The sequence below is a fragment of the Gymnoscopelus microlampas genome (genome assembly GCF_963454915.1).
Source record: "Gymnoscopelus microlampas genome assembly, chromosome: 17".
In the NCBI taxonomy this organism is placed as follows: domain Eukaryota; kingdom Metazoa; phylum Chordata; class Actinopteri; order Myctophiformes; family Myctophidae; genus Gymnoscopelus; species Gymnoscopelus microlampas.
In genome coordinates, this window is record NC_139954.1 from 5,652,710 (window position 1) to 5,671,805 (window position 19,096).

A 19,096-nucleotide genomic window follows, 5' to 3' on the forward strand; every position below is an offset into this window, starting at 1 on the left:
AGATTTGAGTTAAAAACTTTCGCTTTAAAAAAGTATATATATGTATTCAAACTAAAGATTTGCACACATTTTCACGATTTTTCAAAAAAAAATAGCAGATCTACAAGCTCATAGCGCGGCACTCGGTGCCGCACTATGAGCTTGTATATCTGCTATTTTTGAATAGCCCAAAGAAATCTAAAAATGACACACAGATGCGTTCCCGGTCTTAAAGGGTTAAGGTCCTTGGTTTAAGGAGTCATTGAGCTGATGGTATTGGCCGTGTCTGTATCGTAATGACTCGGTCAGATGGAAACCTTATATGTCGAGATGGGTCGAGACAGGTCTAGAAGAAGGGTTCAAGACTATGTAGGTATGGTTTTACACTTACACTTAGAACTGGGAAATGGCTGGATCAGAGCCGGGAACACTCTGCGTTGCACATCTTAATTCATTTTGTATGATGTCATATTATGTATTGTCATGTTTTTATATTGAAAGTATCTTCTATGGACCCCAGGAAGATCAGCTAATGGGGATCCATTTAATAAACAATAGACAATGTCAAAAACTGTTACTTTTCAGGAAATGGATACAAAATAACCTGTGTTCCAATGGATCCAACGTAATTGAGTTAGTATTTAATTTAAATAATTTTAAATTAATAATTAATAATAACGTTTCAGTGGTTCAATATGTATACAACCCACAGACACACAGACACACACTACATAAAAAATAAAACAAAATAGCCGATCGACAAGTTACTTGTCTACTTGAGCTTAGTAGATCACCAAAAATCGCTGCTGTGACACTGTAGTATGACAAAGTAGAGCGGTAATTTACAACAACAACAGCAACAACAACGTTAAAACAAGTTTAGATATGGAGATAGGAGGTTTCTGCCGCCGACAGGGACAATAATAAGTAACACTATCCTGACTCCATGCTTTTGCTGTCTGTCGTCAAACTCTGCACAAATTGATTAGAATGGCCTCATAATGCAGTTTGCTCTATTGGATAAGGGTCTGTGTGTGTGTGTGTGTGTGTGTGTGTGTGTGTGTGTGTGTGTGTGTGTGTGTGTGTGTGTGTGTGTGTGTGTGTGTGTGTGTGTGTGTGTGTGTGTGTGTATGTATTTGTCGGACCATAACAGCGAGGCAATACAGACGCGCTAAGTGCATTCAGCACAATTTCTGCTATCATAATCAAAAGAGCAAAATCAGGTTAAGTTGTGTCTATACTCCACGAGCCGGCTAAAGTACACTGCTGACATTAAGATCAATTGCTTCGCTCCCCTATGTGTGTGTGTGTGTGTGTGTGTGTGTGTGTGTGTGTGTGTGTGTGTGTGTGTGTGTGTGTGTGTGTGTGTGTGTGTGTGTGTGTGTGTGTGTGTGTGTGTGTGTGTGTGTGTAAGCATATTTGCACATACATTATTCTGTATAAGTTGCTCTAAATAACAGCGCCAGCTAAATGTCCAGAATGCCAATATAGATGTTTATGTACTGCACGAGTGGTTGCGTACTTATTTGTGCGTGTGCGTGCGTGTGCGTGCGTGTGCGTGTGTGTGTGTGTGTGTGTGTGTGTGTGTGTGTGTGTGTGTGTGTGTGTGTGTGTGTGTGTGTGTGTGTGTGTGTGTGTGTGTGTGTGTGTGTGTGTGTGTTGTGTGTTTTCATTACTATAGTATAGTAGAATTTGAGAAATAGCAAGGACAATTTTCCTGGTCCTCACAACTTCTTAGTTTTAACCATAATTGTTTTATGGTTAAAACATATTTTTAGAAGCTTAGAATCAGGGAAGAAATCAGGATGGGGTTTGAATTAGAATTGGACATTTAGAGGTTAGGTTTATTTTTTTGTCTGATTCATACTTCCGTGCCGGTGTCCCACACTGCAAAATAGCAGATCTACAAGCTCACAACGCACTAACACGTTGTGAGCTTATAGATCAGCAATTCTTTGTGAGCTTGTTGATCAGCTATTCTTCAGGCTACTTTTCGGCAATTTTTTATGCTGTTCGTTAATTTTGAATGTCCTCACAAGTATGCAAGTGTGCATGTTTGTGTGTGTGCTTGCATGCGGGCGCGCGTGCGTGCGTGCGTGCGTGTGTGTGTGTGCGCACATGCATGCGTGCATGTGCATGTGTGTGCCTGTGTGTGTGTGTGTGTGTGTGCAAGTTTGTGTATCGTTGTTCATGTCTATCCCTGTCCACCTCACGTCTCCGCGCCGCCGTTATCGCATCAATCAGGTCCCCACCGCGCCTCCAGGAATGCTGGGAAAAGTGAGGATAATGAGATGCCACTGTCCACAACACACAGCCAACACAGCCACCCACATCAGAAAACCTTGTATGTCCAAAGCCGTTCCTTTTTTTTTTTAACAACATTTTTATCCCACGATTTTGTAACCCTATTTTTTACACCCAGTGCCAATTGTCTATGTAATCCTGGGCACTACACTCCCTCTGCCAACCTAGGGAGGCCAGGGCCGAGCTCATGCCTCCTTCAATGCATGAGAGCCAACTGACCTTCTTGTCACCTGACAGGGGGGAGTTTCCCTGGTTGGACGTAGCGCGTGAAAGGAACACGTTATTCCAACCAGTTCCTTTCCCCTCCATCAGGCGCCCCGGCTGACCAGGGGGAGGCAGTATAGTGACCAGGATTACTGCATGTTTTTGTGAGGGTACCTACCCTAGGGCACACGGAGAGAACATGCAAACTCCACACAGAAAGGCCCTTTCACCAACCCCACCTAGGGTATGGGCACTGATGACGCGGAGGAGAGAACACGCCCCCAGCGCCCACAGCGGCCCACAGCGGTATTAAATATATATAGCATTCATAAGTACATGCTTTGAAAAATACTGCAATGAATTTATAGGACCTTGTAACTCTTGAAGAAGTAACTCTCTGAAACCACCTGCACTGCATGCACTGATGTGCTTGCTTGTAGAACCGCTATGTTATACAAAGCCTGCAGAAACACCTATAAAAACATAGAAATGACTGAGGAACCAAAACTAAATACTTTTACTCCTATACACCCATAAAAGATGTAACAAAGAGCGTAGGGGGGATCCAGAAACACACTAGTGTGAGAGCAGAAGTCTGGCCAATTGCATTTTAGGGAAGGAAAAAAAACAGCCAACCTCAAAGTAGTCACTACTTTACAGCCTTCCAACAAATGTACTCGAGTGAAAGTAAAATATTTGTCTTGGAAATTGAATATCTAATGCTCAAGTAAAGTACACTTCCTCAGAATCTGTATTTAAGTACAGTACTCCATTGCTGTCCACCACTGTAGCAAGTGAGTACGCACACGCACGCAGGCGCACACGCACACGCACGCGCACACGCACACGCGCACACGCACACACACACACACACACACACACACACACACACACACACACACACACACACACTCGCAGCTCGTGTTGAATGAATGTAATGTAACCATGTGTTTAACAACCTGCAGTGTTACGATGGATGTCCATATCAAAATCAATGTCCAGCAGTTTGTTTTGTGTCTCCAGTAGAGTTTCTAGTGTCTCTATCTCTCTCTGCAAGCGGTTGCACATGAACTCTGCAGCCGCACTGAGGCGCTCCAACACAAACACTTTGACATTAAGCTTCACACTACAAACATCAGCACCACGCTGCTGTTTCTCCAAAACACACAATATCTCCTCTCCCACCGACGTCATGTGTTCATTTATCGACAGCCGTACAGACTCCATTTGATAGACAAACCTTTTTCTTCCTACTGTGTGCACAATCAGTATTTTCTTCACCGCCTGACTGCTTTCGTTTTCACACAGCCTTCTTCACCACAACAAAGTGATCACCTCCATCACCACCAACATAATTGACATTATAATAATGACATAATTAATGACTCACCGACCTGCTGCTAGGTTCACATAAATCTCCAGTCGTGTGTAATTGTTTTAAGTCATACTGGCTAACAGAAATCAGACTTCCTCTAAGTCTGACTTCCTTCAAAGTCCTTCAAAATAAGAGCAACTAAATATGCTTACCAGTAAGATAAGTCATCAGCACTGGTTTTATTTTTTAAGTCCACCTACAGGAAGTAGATATACTAACTTAGAAGTAGTTGACAAACCGTATCCGCAAACTTTTGTTCGTCCCAAAAGTGGGGGGATATCCCCCCCACTTTTATATCTAGCACTCTGTGCCGTGCTATGAGCTTGTATATCTGCTATTTTGGAAAAATTGAGAAAATATGTGCAAATCTTTGAATATATGTTTTTTAAAGCGAATATTTGTAACTCAAATCTTTGCTTCTGGGGGTCCCTAGAACAACATATTTTGAGATGGGGGTCGGCGGCCAAATACATATCATTTTGGGGGTCCTTGACATGAAAAAGTTTGAGCACCACTGATATGAGCATGTCCAACCCCCCCCCCCCCTTGAAGCAGCTTTGCTATCGCCACTGCTTTTGAGTCAACCCTCTTGCATGATGAAGTAGGGTGTTAATGTACGGAGTAAAAACATAGAAAGTTGAAATATGGAGATACAAGGTTTCTGAACCGACAGCCCGACGGGACGGAGAGGAGAGCTGTTATCGGCAGGCCGTTCTCACATACATTATAATGCAAAATAAAATAAACCCACAGCGTCAGCGAAAAAATTATTGATAAATATGATTATAATTGCTTCACTATTTTTCTCTTTATGGTGAAATATGTCCGGGGGGAAGAGAGAGACAGAGAGAGAGAGAGAGAGAGAGAGAGAGAGAGAGAGAGAGAGAGAGAGAGAGAGAGCGTTGACTTTGGTGGTTTTTATATGGATTACAGCGATTTCACCCTGATCTGACACTAACCTCTGGGACTTTCTACAACGTCCTGACTCCCTGCCAAAGTCTCATTAGTGTGTGTGTGTGTGTGTGTGTGTGTGTGTGTGTGTGTGTGTGTGTGTGTGTGTGTGTGTGTGTGCGTGCGTGTGCGCGAGCGCGAGCGTGTGCGTGTGCGAGCGTGAGCGTGTGCGTGTGCGTGTGAATTGTGGGGGACATCCGATAGACATCACGGCTGTGATAAAGACACAAACCTACGCTCGCATGTAATCTAAACAATCTGCCATCTTAATTTAACCCAAATAGCTTTATAAGCACGAACAAAACATACGTTTGCAAAAATTAAACGATCCGACCAAAACCAAGACTTAAATGCAGTGGCGTCGTTAGGGGTGGGCTTCGGTGGCTATAGCCACCAATGTTTTGTCCAAAGCCACCAATAAAAAAAGATTAAAAATTAAAAAATTAAAAGTTTTTTTTTATTTTTTTTTATTATATATCTATCACCCTAACCTAACCCTACCCCTAACCCTAAAACCGAAATAAAGTAACAAAAAACGGGGGAAAAAGCACCCTAATCCGCGAAATCCGCGAAAAAAATCGCGCGCGCGCGCGCGCGGGAGGAGGGGCACACGTTGCCTGCGGGGCTAAGCCCCCGACCTAGTAGAGACCTAGCGACGCGTCTGCTTAAATGTAGGTAAAAAAAAGGGATCTAGATGTGTAAACAGGGAGCTGTTACATTCACGCAGGAAAACTCACGTGGAAACCGTTCCGTTTATGTCAGGGGTATTCAACGTTTTCAGGGCAAGGACCCCCTAGCTCAGAGAGAGATGAAGCAGGGACCCCCTACTCTATATTGTATAAAATTGTGTTTCAGATTAAACTTTTTTTTTAACTTAGTCTGCTCTTTTTTCCCTCCACACCTATTAACCTCTTTGCCAAAAATAGCAGATCTACAAGCTCTCAACGCCTCGCAGCGCGAGGCGTTGAGAGCTTGTAGATCTGCTATTTTTGGCTAATGTTCCCCTCAGAAAAGGAATTCTAGGGTTCAAGTGGTTAATGTAAAAAAACGAAATCCTATCACACAAAGATCTGGGAGACCCCCTATAGTAGCTCTGGGGACCCCCTAGGGGTCCCGGACCCCCTGTTGAAGACCCCTGGTTTATGTTGTGCAGTGTGTGATTGATTGATTGATTGATTGATTGATTAAAGCACTTTATTTAGAAAGACATGAAAACAGTACATGGAAGTACACAATTCACAATCATTGGTCCTCTAAACTGGATCACTCATAAAAAAGCACAATGGCTTATTTAAAAAGAAATTACGTACAGTGGTGGAAATAAATACTCAAATGTACTCAAATGTTTTACTTAAGTAGAATTATCAAGTATCTAGCGAACTGGCCGGTTCGCGGTCGGCTTGCTAGAAATCACCAAGGTTCCCAGAATCTTGAACGGCATTGGTTCTAGAACCAAAGTTATTTTGGATGGAAAAGGGGCCTCTCTCTCTGTCTCTCTCTCTCTCTCTCTCTCTCTCTCTCTCTCTCTCTCTCTCTCTGTCTCTCTCTGTCTCTCTCTGTCTCTCTCTCTCTCTCTCTAGCACGCACGCACGCACGCACGCACGCTGGCACGCACGCACACACACACACACACACACACACACACACACACACACACACACACACACACACACACACACACACACACACACACACGCGCGCAGCAGTGAGCTGTCCCAGTGACACAGTGTGATTTAGTGGACAGGGGGACAAGGCTCTTTGAGACCGGGGTCCATCTGCAGAACCCTTGCCTGCATGTCATGTATTTATTCATTTATTTATTATTTCTGCTCATTAGGGCAACGAGGCCCCGGGGAGCACAGGATATATGACGAGAGAGAGAGAGAGAGAGAGAGAGAGAGAGAGAGAGAGAGATAGAGAGAGGCCATTCCGAAACAGACGTTCATCCCACTGTAAGCTTGCAGATTTGCTATTTAAAATAATTATAATATCAAGTTCGACACATTTTGAAAAATGTTAGCACTTTGATACGGTCGGCATATTTTCACGCCAACACTTTTGTACTTTTACTCATGGAAGTATTTCTATATCGTGGTGACGTCCTACTTCAAGCCATTGTAACTTCAAAGTCCATTTTAACTGTGTCAGACACCTTTAAAACACATGTCCTTGGTTCTGGAGACTGATTGTGGCCTTTTAATGCGTGGTGGTCCTCAGTTCTCAGTTAGATAATGGCGAGTTGGAAACCAAATGGACCCTTATAGATCTTTAACGTAAAATGAAAAAGAGTTCAATTAATGTTAAACATTACTGCATTACTTAATTTGCAAGAAGTCTACAGAATTAGAGAATGTAGAATACTCTCAACGTTTGCCTGTAATCTCTCCTATTGGTACAGCATGGAGTTGTGGAACAAGATCATATAAACCAACGACAACAACATTTTCTAAGTTCATCTCATCAAATGGTGGTTCCGCGGCTCAAATGCTGAATAAATAATGGACCTTGACAGTGGTGTAAAGTAACTAAGTATATTTACTCAAGTACTGTACTTAAAGACGGGGTGCCGTGATTTTCAGTGACCCCCCCCCCCCCCCAAAACATAATCATCAGGTATTATGGTTATACTAGGAAGAAGATTTTTTTTCAAAAAAGTGTACAGAAATTGTTAAAATTATGTTTTTATGTGGACACGCCTCCAGTTCATTAAGTATACCTGGTTCTCGCCTTAGCACCTCCTCCACCACCTTAGCACCACCCACCTGTCCTAGTCCCTCCTCCTCCTCATGCCCACACCTGTTGTGTTATGATAATGAGGGGGAGGGTATGTTTTTACTATGTCACTAAAGCGCTGTTTCTCTATTGGCACGTTCGACCCTCAAGGTTTCAGCCTCCAGGTAGAAACTCAAAATAGTCAGAGAAGACATAAAACACCATAAAAACACCACCAGGGGGCTTAAGGAAGTTCTATCAACCTCATAGACACATGAAAAACAGAAAAAGTGCAAAACCATGGCACCACCTCTTTAAACACGTTTGAAAGTGAAATGTCCCATTGTGAGGTTAAGTAAAAAAGACAAATATGTGTAGTTCTTCCAGCAGCAGTGCACTCTGGTTATAACGAGACGTATCTCTTCTCTCCTAATCAACCCTGACACTTTACAGACATGCTCTCACCTCTAAAGACTGAGAAACACGGCTGGAATGAGAGAAAAGAAAAGAAAAAAACAGACCAAACGAGGGGGAGAGAAGAAGGAATATATTCCCATTCATCCACGTGGCAAAGGATCTTCTATTTACAACACACTTCTGACGGCTTTTCATTGGGTTAATGAGATTTCAGATAAATGCGGAAAAAGGGCATTTAAATTGCTATTCAGGTTTAGAGAGAGAGAGAGAGAGAGAGAGAGAGAGAGTCATGACAGCAGAGCTATTACTGAAGACAGTGAGCGCTGGCTTCTTCTGGGAAATAAAATACGAATGGTGTTGAAGACATGAAGAGAGGAGAAGAGAGGTGTCAGCATGGTAGAAGAAGAAGAAGAAGAAGAAGAAGAACACGATTTGAACTTGTAAAATGGGACATTCTGCACAACGACTACTTTTACTTTTGGTACGTTAAGTACATTTTGATACCAATGCATTTGTACTTTTACTCAAGAACATTTTGAATACCTTTCTTTTACTCGCAACAGCGTATTTCTACACTGCAGCATCGATACTTTTACTCAAGTAAAACATTTGTGAGCAGTTTTTCCACCACCACTGCTCACATCTAGACATCTGTGTCTGTTGCAGAATGATAGCAGAGGGTAGAATACTGATCAGGTCACAGTGACATGAAGGACTGATGGACCTGCTGTCCCTAGAGATAGAGAGAGAGAGAGAGGGGGGGGGGTCACATGGGGGTGTGAAGGGCCACATCAGGTCCCGGGGGGCCGCCCCATCCATGGGGTCCTATCAGGACCTGACAGCAGCCTTCATTAGCAGGCTATAAGTACTCACATCTTTTACTTAAGTAAAAGTATCAAAACTGCAGTGTAGAAATACTCTGTTACAAGTAAAAGTCCGGTGATAAAAATGTACTTGAGTAAAAGTACAAAAGTATTGGCATGGAAATATACTTAGAGTGCCAAAAGTAAAAGCACTCATTGTGCAGAAGGCCCCATTTCACAAGTTCATAATGTATGCAAATCTTTTGAAAATAGACGATCTACAAGCTCACAATGCGTCGCGATGCGACGCATTGTGAGCTTGTAGATCGGCTGTTTTCAAAAGGCCGAAATATACCCCTTCAATCTACAACAGTGTCTCTCAACCGGTGGGCCGGGGGCCCACCGCAGGGCCGTGGGGATCTTGCAAGTGGGCCTATAACTGGAAAAAACACTTTAGATTTGAATCATAATATATATATTTTTTATAAAAACAATAATAATAGTAATACATTCTGACACCTAAAATAACTTAGTAGCAATCTATTGTATTCTCGGCTTGGATCAGTGAAACTAACATAGTATTACCACACATTCAGCTGGAGATCCCCTGGAATTGCCTCAAGGGTCACTTTCAGAACCACCGTGTGTGTGTGTGTGTGTGTGTGTGTGTGTGTGTGTGTGTGTGTGTGTGTGTGTGTGTGTGTGTGTGTGTGTGTGTGTGTGTTGTCATTACCCAGCAGGGGGTAATGCTCTCTTTCTCTCCAGACCCCTCTGAACAAAACCACATTCTCACCTCTCTGTGTCCTAGTAGGTGATGTGTGTGCGTGTGCTCGTGTGCGTGCGTGGGTGCGTGCGTGCGTGCGTGCGTGCGTGCGTGTGTGTGTGTGTGCGTGTTACTGCTGAGTAAATGCATCAATATTCAACGCAGGGACGTGACACAACAGCAGAATGTTAGTGAGCTGAGAAAATGCAGGTTTGAATTGAACTGAAAACACTAATGCATGTGCAGACATGACATCTGCTGTTTAAAAGGCTACGTTAGAAAACACTGCATATCACATACTGTACATATAGCAAATATCATTAAAACACATCGAAAAAGAAACACAGTAGCTATGTAAATAAACAAAAATACTCAATGGTGCACGTACTGAATCAGGGTTAAATATATCAGTGATTCTCTACACGGACCATTATGTGCAACGCAACCGCCAGAGGAAACGTTTTCACTGTACATTTATGCACAAACGTTCAATGACAACATTTCGGAACCACCAAAACATTACATTTTGGGTAACGTTGCATGTCAACATTTAGGTTTATAGTTAGGTTTAGGGGTTAAGATTAGGGTTTAAGGTTGAGTTTAGGCCTTGATTCTTGTGAGGTTAAGGTTAGGTTTTAAGGTTAGGTTTAGGCATAGTTTATTGTGAGGTTAAGGTTAGGTTTTAAGGTTAGGTTTAGGCATAGTTTATTGTGAGGTTAAGGTTTGGGTTAGGTTTAGGACTAGTTTTTGTGAGGTTAAGGTTAGGTTTTAAGGTTAGGTTTAGGCATAGTTTATTGTGAGGTTAAGGTTAGGTTTTAAGGTTAGGTTTAGGCATAGTTTATTGTGAGGTTAAGGTTTGGGTTAGGTTTAGGACTAGTTTTTGTGAGGTTAAGGTTAGGTTTTAAGGTTAGGTTTAGGCATAGTTTATTGTGAGGTTAAGGTTAGGTTTTAAGGTTAGGTTTAGGCATAGTTTATTGTGAGGTTAAGGTTTGGGTTAGGTTTAGGACTAGTTTTTGTGAGGTTAAGGTTAGGTTTTAAGGTTAGGTTTAGGCATAGTTTTTTGTGAGGTTAACGTTTGGGTTAGGTTTAGGCATATTTTTTTGTGAGGTTAAGGTTAGGTTTAGGGTTTGTTAGTATGCAACGTAAAGCTGTAGTTGTCATGTGGTGTGTCTTGGGCAATTAAAACTGGTGGTGCCCATCCGACTCCAGGTTGGATGCAGTTTAACGTCGTACCCAGGACTAGGTGAAAACTGAGGTGGTACGGACACATCATCAGATCCTCAGGCCTCGCAAAGACCATCCTGCAAGGCACCGTACAAGGTGGCAGGAGACAAGGGAGACAAAAGAAAAGATGGGAAGATAACATCGGAGAAACGACTCACTTGAAACTCGGTGAGGCAACTAGAGCTGCCGAGGGCAGAGAGGGATGGAGAGAGCTGGGCAACAGATCGTCTGTTGTGCCCCAACGACCCTCCGGGGTTATGGGACAGGGTTTTATAGTTAGGTTTAGACATAGTTTTTGTGAGGTTAAGGTTAGGGTTTAAGGTTAGGTTTAGGCATAGTTTTTGTGAGGTTCAGGTTAGGGTTTAAGGTTAGGTTTAGGCATAGTTTTTGTGAGGTTGAGGTTAGGGTTTAAGGTTAGGCTTAGGCATAGTTTTTGTGAGGTTGAGGTTAGGGTTTAAGGTTAGGCTTAGGCATAGTTTTTGTGAGGTTGAGGTTAGGGTTTAAGGTTAGGTTCAGGCATAGTTTTTGTGAGGTTGAGGTTAGGGTTTAAGGTTAGGTTTAGGCATAGTTTTGGTGAGGTTGAGGTTAGGGTTTAAGGTTAGGTTTAGGCATAGTTTTTTTGTGTGGTTATCAAGGTTATAGGGTTTAAGATTAGGTTTAGGGTTTGTTTGCGTGCAACGTAAAATCGACGATTGACTCTCCATGGTTCTCAGACTGCGGACCATTTTCACATGCAACGTTTGTGGGACTAAACATTTGATACTGTTTTAATCTCAGGGACCCCCCTATCCACGCTGTAAATCCTCAGTGCTAATTTAACTCTGAGAGGGTATACATGACTCTGAGAGTGTACAAATGGAACCCGTAAGGGTCCATTTGGTTCCATTTGTACCATTTGGTTCCATTTGTACACTCTCAGAGCTACAGACCTGCAAAATAAATTAAATGCTGTGTACAAATGGAACCAAATTGACCCGTAAGGGTCCATTTGGTTCCATTTGTACACTCTCAGAGCTACGGACCTGCACAATAAATTAAATGCTGTGTGTCAGGGGGTAAAGCAAGCAGGCTGGCTTAAAAAAGTGGCTGTCCTCACTGATTAAGCTAGTTTATTGCGACAGGGACAAAAAAAAAGAAAAGAAAGGAAAATAAAAGAAAGAAAGGTTAAGGGCTTTGATTCCATTTTGGCTCGGGAGCAGAGAGCTGTCTTATAAGGCAAACTTAACAAAAAAAAACACAAAAAAAACGCTGGCGTGATTGAAGTGTGGAGGTGCAAAGCCTCAAGGTGAAGTGTTGGCATCCATGGAGAATGATGAAGGATTTGCATGGGAGTGGCACTGAGTACACACACTCAGAAAGTAGACTAGATGAGACTATAGACTAGACTATTGGCTAATAGTGCCACCTGGTGGTCATTACGCTCAACTGCAGCCAGGCAGCAAATAGAGAAGATGACATTTTTTTGTATTCCTCCTTTGTTCATAGATCATCACCTCTCTGTCTGTCTGTCTGTCTGTCTGTCTGTCTGTCTGTCTGTCTGTCTGTCTGTCTGTCTGTCTGTCTGTCTGTCTGTCTGCCTGCCTGTCTGTCTGTCTGTCTGTCTGTGTCTCTCTCTGCCTCAATGCCTCTCCTGTCATTTCAATAAAAGCTGAATAATGACCAGAAACAGTAATTGAATACAAAAAAAAGAAGGAAACATTATTGCTCTATGGTATCCTAAATGGCATTTTGACATAACTCTTGTATTTCAATCTTCTAATAGGAAAATTGCTGATTAAGTAGCTTTTTTATTGAGGGAAATGACCGAATGGACATTTGGACACTGACATTCGGAACACCATTTTTTTCCCTCCTGTCTGTCATGCATAGCTTTTTCCAAGTCTGTCCCCCCGCGTGCGTGTGTGTGCGTGCGTCCATTAGGACTAGACAATGCATCAGGATAGGGAACATACGCACACGCACACGCACACGCACGCACGCACGCACGCACGCACGCACGCACGCACGCACACACACACACACACACACACACACACACACACACACACACACACACACATTGTCTGGCAGGAGGTTTCACACATGGTTTGCATTTAAAGGCAGGCGTCACCCATCCATCAGAGAAGATGAAAATATCCCATAATTCAGCAAAAACACACAGATGTGTCCATTACCTTCCAGGGTCCCAGCATGGGGTCCTTGTTGCACCCAGCGCTGGCCCAAACTGACCCGATCCGTTCCCACAAATAAGATTTGTAACTTTTTTTTGCGTTCTTTTTATGCAAGAACAATGGCTTCTATTTCAGCATTCTAACTTTCCAGGAACAGCAAGTCTGCAGTTTCTATTAGCTAGGAATATCCCATCAGTTATGTCTCTGGCAGGCAGGTTTCTGAACTGTCCAATATATATATATATACAACTTTGTTGAGTTTGTGTTTGCTCCAAGCAGCAACACTGCCGCCATGGAAAGATGCCACGTTTATCCCTTTAGTGGCAGCATTATTTGGTGTCAGGCCTGGTACCATTTCCAAACTTAGGACCAAGTTCTGTGAGACTGGTGAAGTCAAGGGAAGACAACACCCCAAGAAGACCGATTCCCTTGCACCCTTGCCTCACTGAGGATTTACAGGCAAGATTTGCACAACGGTACCAAAGACAGGTGTCAAAGTTGCAGGACCCATGCTTTAACCCTTTAAGGCCTGAAGCCGATTCTACAAATGCCCTCTAAATCCAACAACGGTTTTCTGAAAAAACGTATGTTTCTATATCAGTGGTTCTCAAACTTTTTCATGTCAAGGACCCCAAAATGTTTATGTATTTGGCCGTGGACCCCCATCTCAAAATATGTTGTTCCAGGGACCCCCCAGAAGCAAAGATTTGAGTTACAAATGTTCGCTTTAAAAAATATTTATTCAAAGATTTGCACAAATTTTCACGATTTTTCAAAAATAGCAGATCTACAAGCTCGTAGCGCGGCACTCGTACCATTTTGCTGGCACACCTGCCAGCAAAATGGTACCAGGGCTAACACCAAACAATGCGTAATCTGCACTGTAACGGAACACCGGCTTCAATTGCCCTATTGCACAAGCCTTATCCTGAGGGGACAAGCGTGGCATCTTTCCATGTAGGTAGTGTTGCTGCTTGGAGCGTACGCAAATTCAACAAAGTTGCAGGGACCCATGCTCAGGTGCCAGTCAAACACCTGTGACTGCCAGGTTGCTCAAAACGAGAGTGATTACTCAACAGACGCATATTAGGGGATTTGGGCAATTTATTTGGAGGAGCTACCCACACGTTTAGCTGTGTTACTCATTCCACGATTGCACTTGTTGTGAAGGTGACTAATCAACGATAAAAATGATATAAAATACAATCCCAATTGGTATTATTGAAGGGGAGAGATAATCGACCGAAGTTACGTTTCCAAACGAGTAGTTTTATATGGCACATTGGTTCTCAAAGTGGGGTCCGGGGACCCCCAGGGATCCTTGAGGAGGGGGTTCCAGGGGGTTCCCAGCAAAAGTAGTAATATAGCGTCACAATCATTATAACCACCATATTTTACAACAAAAAAATCGTGAACGTTTGTGCAAATCTTTGAATATGTATATTTTAAAGTGAATTTCTTTCCACTCAAATCTTTGCTTTTGGGGCTCCCTGGAACAAAATATTTTTGAGATGGGGGTCCGTGGCTAAATACCATTTTACCAATCATTTTGGGGGTCCTTGACATGAAAAAGATTGAACACCACTGATATAGCGACATATGTTTTTCAGAAAACTGTATTGGCAATGGGTTAACAAAACAAAAAAAAAGTCCTAGTACTGCCTAGTTACCATCCCACGGTCTGTGAACACGAACTTCAAGCAGTGCAGGCGCGGGTCAATGTCACGCTCCCTATATGTTTTACCTACATATATTATAGTGTCCTGTCCCGTCCCGCCACCGGTAGCTAGCTGCCAGTCGCTGCACACACACCGTCTGGCCTGATTTACAGCTAGCCGCGGATCCTGATACCTCACTGTCTGATTTTGATGGCCGGCGATAAAACCGCCTCGTAAACCAACGTCAGCTCCCTTATAAGCTCAGCTGCTTCTGGTCAGAGGGGAGCACTTTGATGTCGAGGAGATGTTACGTTACTGCCAGGGGGGTTTCCTTCTGAGGCCCTCCGTGGCAGGGGCTTTAAAAAAATGGACACACCGCCGCTCCCCATACTGACTTCACTACATCTCTATGGTTCATGATCACCAGTCATAAAACAGTGCTGGAAGATGGACTCACCGTTTTTGCCGCCAATTTCTTTCTTTCTTTCTTTTTGTGCTTTAGTAAAAGTAGCAATGCTACAATGTAGAAATACTCTGTTACATGTGAAAGACCTGTATTCGAAAATGTATCAAAAGTACCAAAAGTAATTGATTGGGCAGAGAGTCCCATTTCACCAAGTTATTTCAAGTTTTAAAAAAATGTCTCAAAATCTTTCGAAAATAGTTGATCTACAAGCTTACGTGTCACGTTGTCATCGTGAGCTTGTAGATCTGTAAGATATTTTAATTTCTGAATTGACTTCAGACAGAACAAAAATAAAGTCTTTATCTAATTAGTCTTCATTAAACTTTAGTCGAAAAGGTTGGCCATGGATCTCAAGAAGACACCAGCATCTTCCAAATGCCAAACTTTAGTTACTAGTTACTTTGCGGATTTCGATGATTATTAAAAAAAACATAAAACGCACACATTGTGAGCTTGTAGATCTGATATATGATATATTGATATTTTTCTTTTTTTAGCGGTGCCAGCCGCTCTACACTTGACTATGTCCGTCCGTATGTCCGTTTGAGCCTGGATGTCCGTTTGTCCGTTTGAGCCTGGATGTCCGTTTGAGCACGGGCTTTAAACAGCTATAACTCCAGTTCGCAGCATGCCAGCAAGTCCAAATTTGGTATGTGGACTTAGACCACCAATAGGGACGAGCATTGACTGCTGAAGCCCCGCCCCGCCCTATTATAGCGCCACCAGGAGGCCACTGGCTTTAAACAACTATAACTCCAGTTTGCAGCATGCCACCAAGTCCAAATTTGGTATGTGGACTTAGACCACCAATAGGGACGAGCATTAATTGCTGAAGCCCCGCCCCGCCCTATTATGGCGCCACCAGGAGGCCACTCACCAAAGGCACCGCTTCCTTCACACAGGGTGCGATTTTTTTCTAAACTTCTGAAATGGGACATTATGTATAAAAAAAGTACTTTTACTTGTATATTTTGGTGTCAATACTTTTGTACTTCTACTCAAGTGAATGGGAGTCATTATTCCATCACTGGCAAACAAACATGATAAATAAATAAATAATAAAATGGCCTGCTTCCACTATTTGCATCCCTGTGCTCTGCGTCTGATCTGCGTTGGTCTGTTGATTATGCGTGTAGGTCTCATTACAAGGAGCGTTCACATCAACCTGCAGCCTGCTATGCTGCTGAACAACAAGAAGCGGCGTGTGTCGAGAGCATATAACTCGCCAAAACGTGTCATCTTTTCAAGTCGTCTCCCACACACCAGCGCTCATTAGCTAAACATCTCTTAATTGGTTCGTCTACAAACAAACGGCACGCTGCCTCGGCCCCTTTCATCAAGGGTTTAATATGGTTCTGGATCAGTGAGTGCGTTGTTGTTTGTGTCTGTGTGAGAGCCTCAGTAATTATGACCACGTCGTTTTAGCCCAAACAGAATTATCGCCATCACTGTCGGGTGGAAACCTCGTATGCAGAGGTGGAAAAAGTACTCATTTTTTTACTTACGTAAAAGTATCATTACTGCAAAAAGTAAAAGTCCGGAATAGGCTCTATATGCACAGCAGCCATATTATCACTTCCTTCACAGTTACCAATGATACTGATGAAGGCTCTGTTCCATTTAGTGTAGCACAGTGGTTCTCAGATTTTTCATTTGAAAACCCCTTAAGGAACCATGAGGGTCCCTGGACCCAACTTTTAGAATCACTGGTGTATAGCTGAGTGTTTCCAGTGAGCCAACATGCACAATATCGCATAGCATCCTGACTCTGTTTGATGGACCCGATGGATCCGTCAGGGTCCATTTGGTTCCATTTGTACACTCTCAGAGTTACAGACCCATAAGGGTCCATTTGGTTCCTTACTATCCATCATTTAGCTGGGGACCCCCTGGAACTCCCTTAAGGACCCCACTTTCCAAGAACCAATGCACTAGTCCATACCCGTGGATGTGCGCAGTCAAAAGTATTTGTAGACTTTGGGTTTTACACAGTAGCCTGTGTGCTTTAATAGTTGCTGCGGTAACAGCCCAACTCACTCCAAATCCAACTCACTCCAAATCGCGCCCAACTCACTCCAGACATCTCCCTCCACAGCAGAGCCCAATTGCTGCGGTCTTGCATGTTAATAATGGCATTGATTGAGCACAGCTGGTGAGACAGTCTGGGGCTGAGATCAGCTTGGGATGGGCACATTATGAAATGAAATAAAATGAAAAATGCTGACTAGCCATGGAAAGCATGTTATTACAGATGTATAATTATCTGTACAATAAACCATGGTCAAAAAGTGTCCAACCTGGCCTTCTATTAAATAGTTCATAATTGCTTTATGAACTGGAACTTCCCTGGGTGAACACTAGAGGGCATGCTTGCAGTTCTGGGAGATAGGCTCAGAATAGGATTACTAAACTGGTTGGGAGGTGATTAGTACAGAGTAGAGATGCATTATCAATAATTTCTTTATGTTTTCTTTTTTTATGCAGGTGAAGGTTTACAGATGTGCCACTTCAAAACTTCACACGTTACTGTTCTTTCCCTGATAGTGCCCTGAAATTGCATTTTTTCCTCCCTTTTCTGCCCTTAAAATGCACTGTTTTGCCCCTGAAAAGAAGTTGTCACTACACCCCCCCGTTTTTCCCTTCAACAGACATCCATATACATGAGAACAAAAGAATGTGTGTTGAACAAGGTGTCAGACTCACTATGAGGCGAAAGGTGATTTGACCAGTTGCTCAAATTAATTAGCATCATAAAAGCAGTGATCATCAAAATAATTCAGCATTTTAAATGCCCTTCTTTGTCCCTCTTATTGCCCTGGGAATCCCCTGAAAATGTACTGTCTTGGCGATGGCAGGACATGTGAAGTTTTGAAGTGGCACATCTGTAAGTGAACAAAAATATCACATGTTCAAAGACAACATTGTAGTCAACGGTAGGGTAAGTGATATGTTTTGGTTGTTAAAAGGTTAAAGCACTATTGTGATAGTAAGCATTGCTGTAGGCTCTAGCATAATGAGTGTTTGTTCAGTAGCAGGAATAACTATCCCCGTCTCTCTCCAGCTCTTTAATAAACAGAAAATACATGTTCGGGTTGGTTTAAAAAAAAAATCTGCCAATGAGGAAAGAGTATACCCAATTATCTGCTTAAAATGTATAGTGTTCCAGTTCTGATTTTCAGCCATCCTCCTTTAGCTGGGACTTCAAACCAGTGTTGATTTTGTCAGCAAATTTTGATTTAGTTTTAGTCATAGTTTTTGGAATAAAATTCCATTTTGTTTTAGTCATATTTTAGTCATCTGAAATGTTTTAGTTTTTGTCTAGTTTTAGTCGACTAAATATCATAAGATTATAGTCGACTAAATCTACAGTTGATTTAGTCGACTGAAATGTATTTTGACGGTGCCTTGATGGCGTAGTATAGCTGATTATAACACTTGGTTGCATGCTGAAAATAGCAGATCTACAAGCTCACAACGCATCGCAGCGCGACGCGTTGTGAGCTTGTAGATCTGCTATTTTCAGAGCGCAACACCGGAGCGCAACCAAGCATAAAATGACTTGTCTTTTTAGTTCTACTGGATCTCTTCTCCACTAGTCCCTCACTAACATTTTAGTCTAGTTTTTATTTGTTGACGAAATTGTCAATACATTTAGTCTTAGTTTTAGTCATCATAGCTTAGTTTTTATTTCGTTTTCGTCAGTGAAAAAAGATAGTCGACGAAGATTTTTCGTCATAGTTTTAGTCGACGAAATCAACACTGCTTCAAACTAACTAAAAACAAACATATCTCAGGATTGATAAAGTTATAGTAGCCTAACACAAGTACATGAACCCAACCACCCATGGCAGAGCATGTCATAATAGGTGAACATTCTGTGAAAATAGAGGCGAACAGGAAACAGAAGCATTGCCTGGAGTTAGTTGCTTTAAAAAATGTATAGAAACTCTTTTGTGAGAAACCATACAGTGCGTTATGTCCACTTTATCAGCCATGGACTGGTGTCACCTTGAAAATGGACAGCACATAATTAGTTCTAGCAGAACTAATTATATACTTAGTTCTAGCA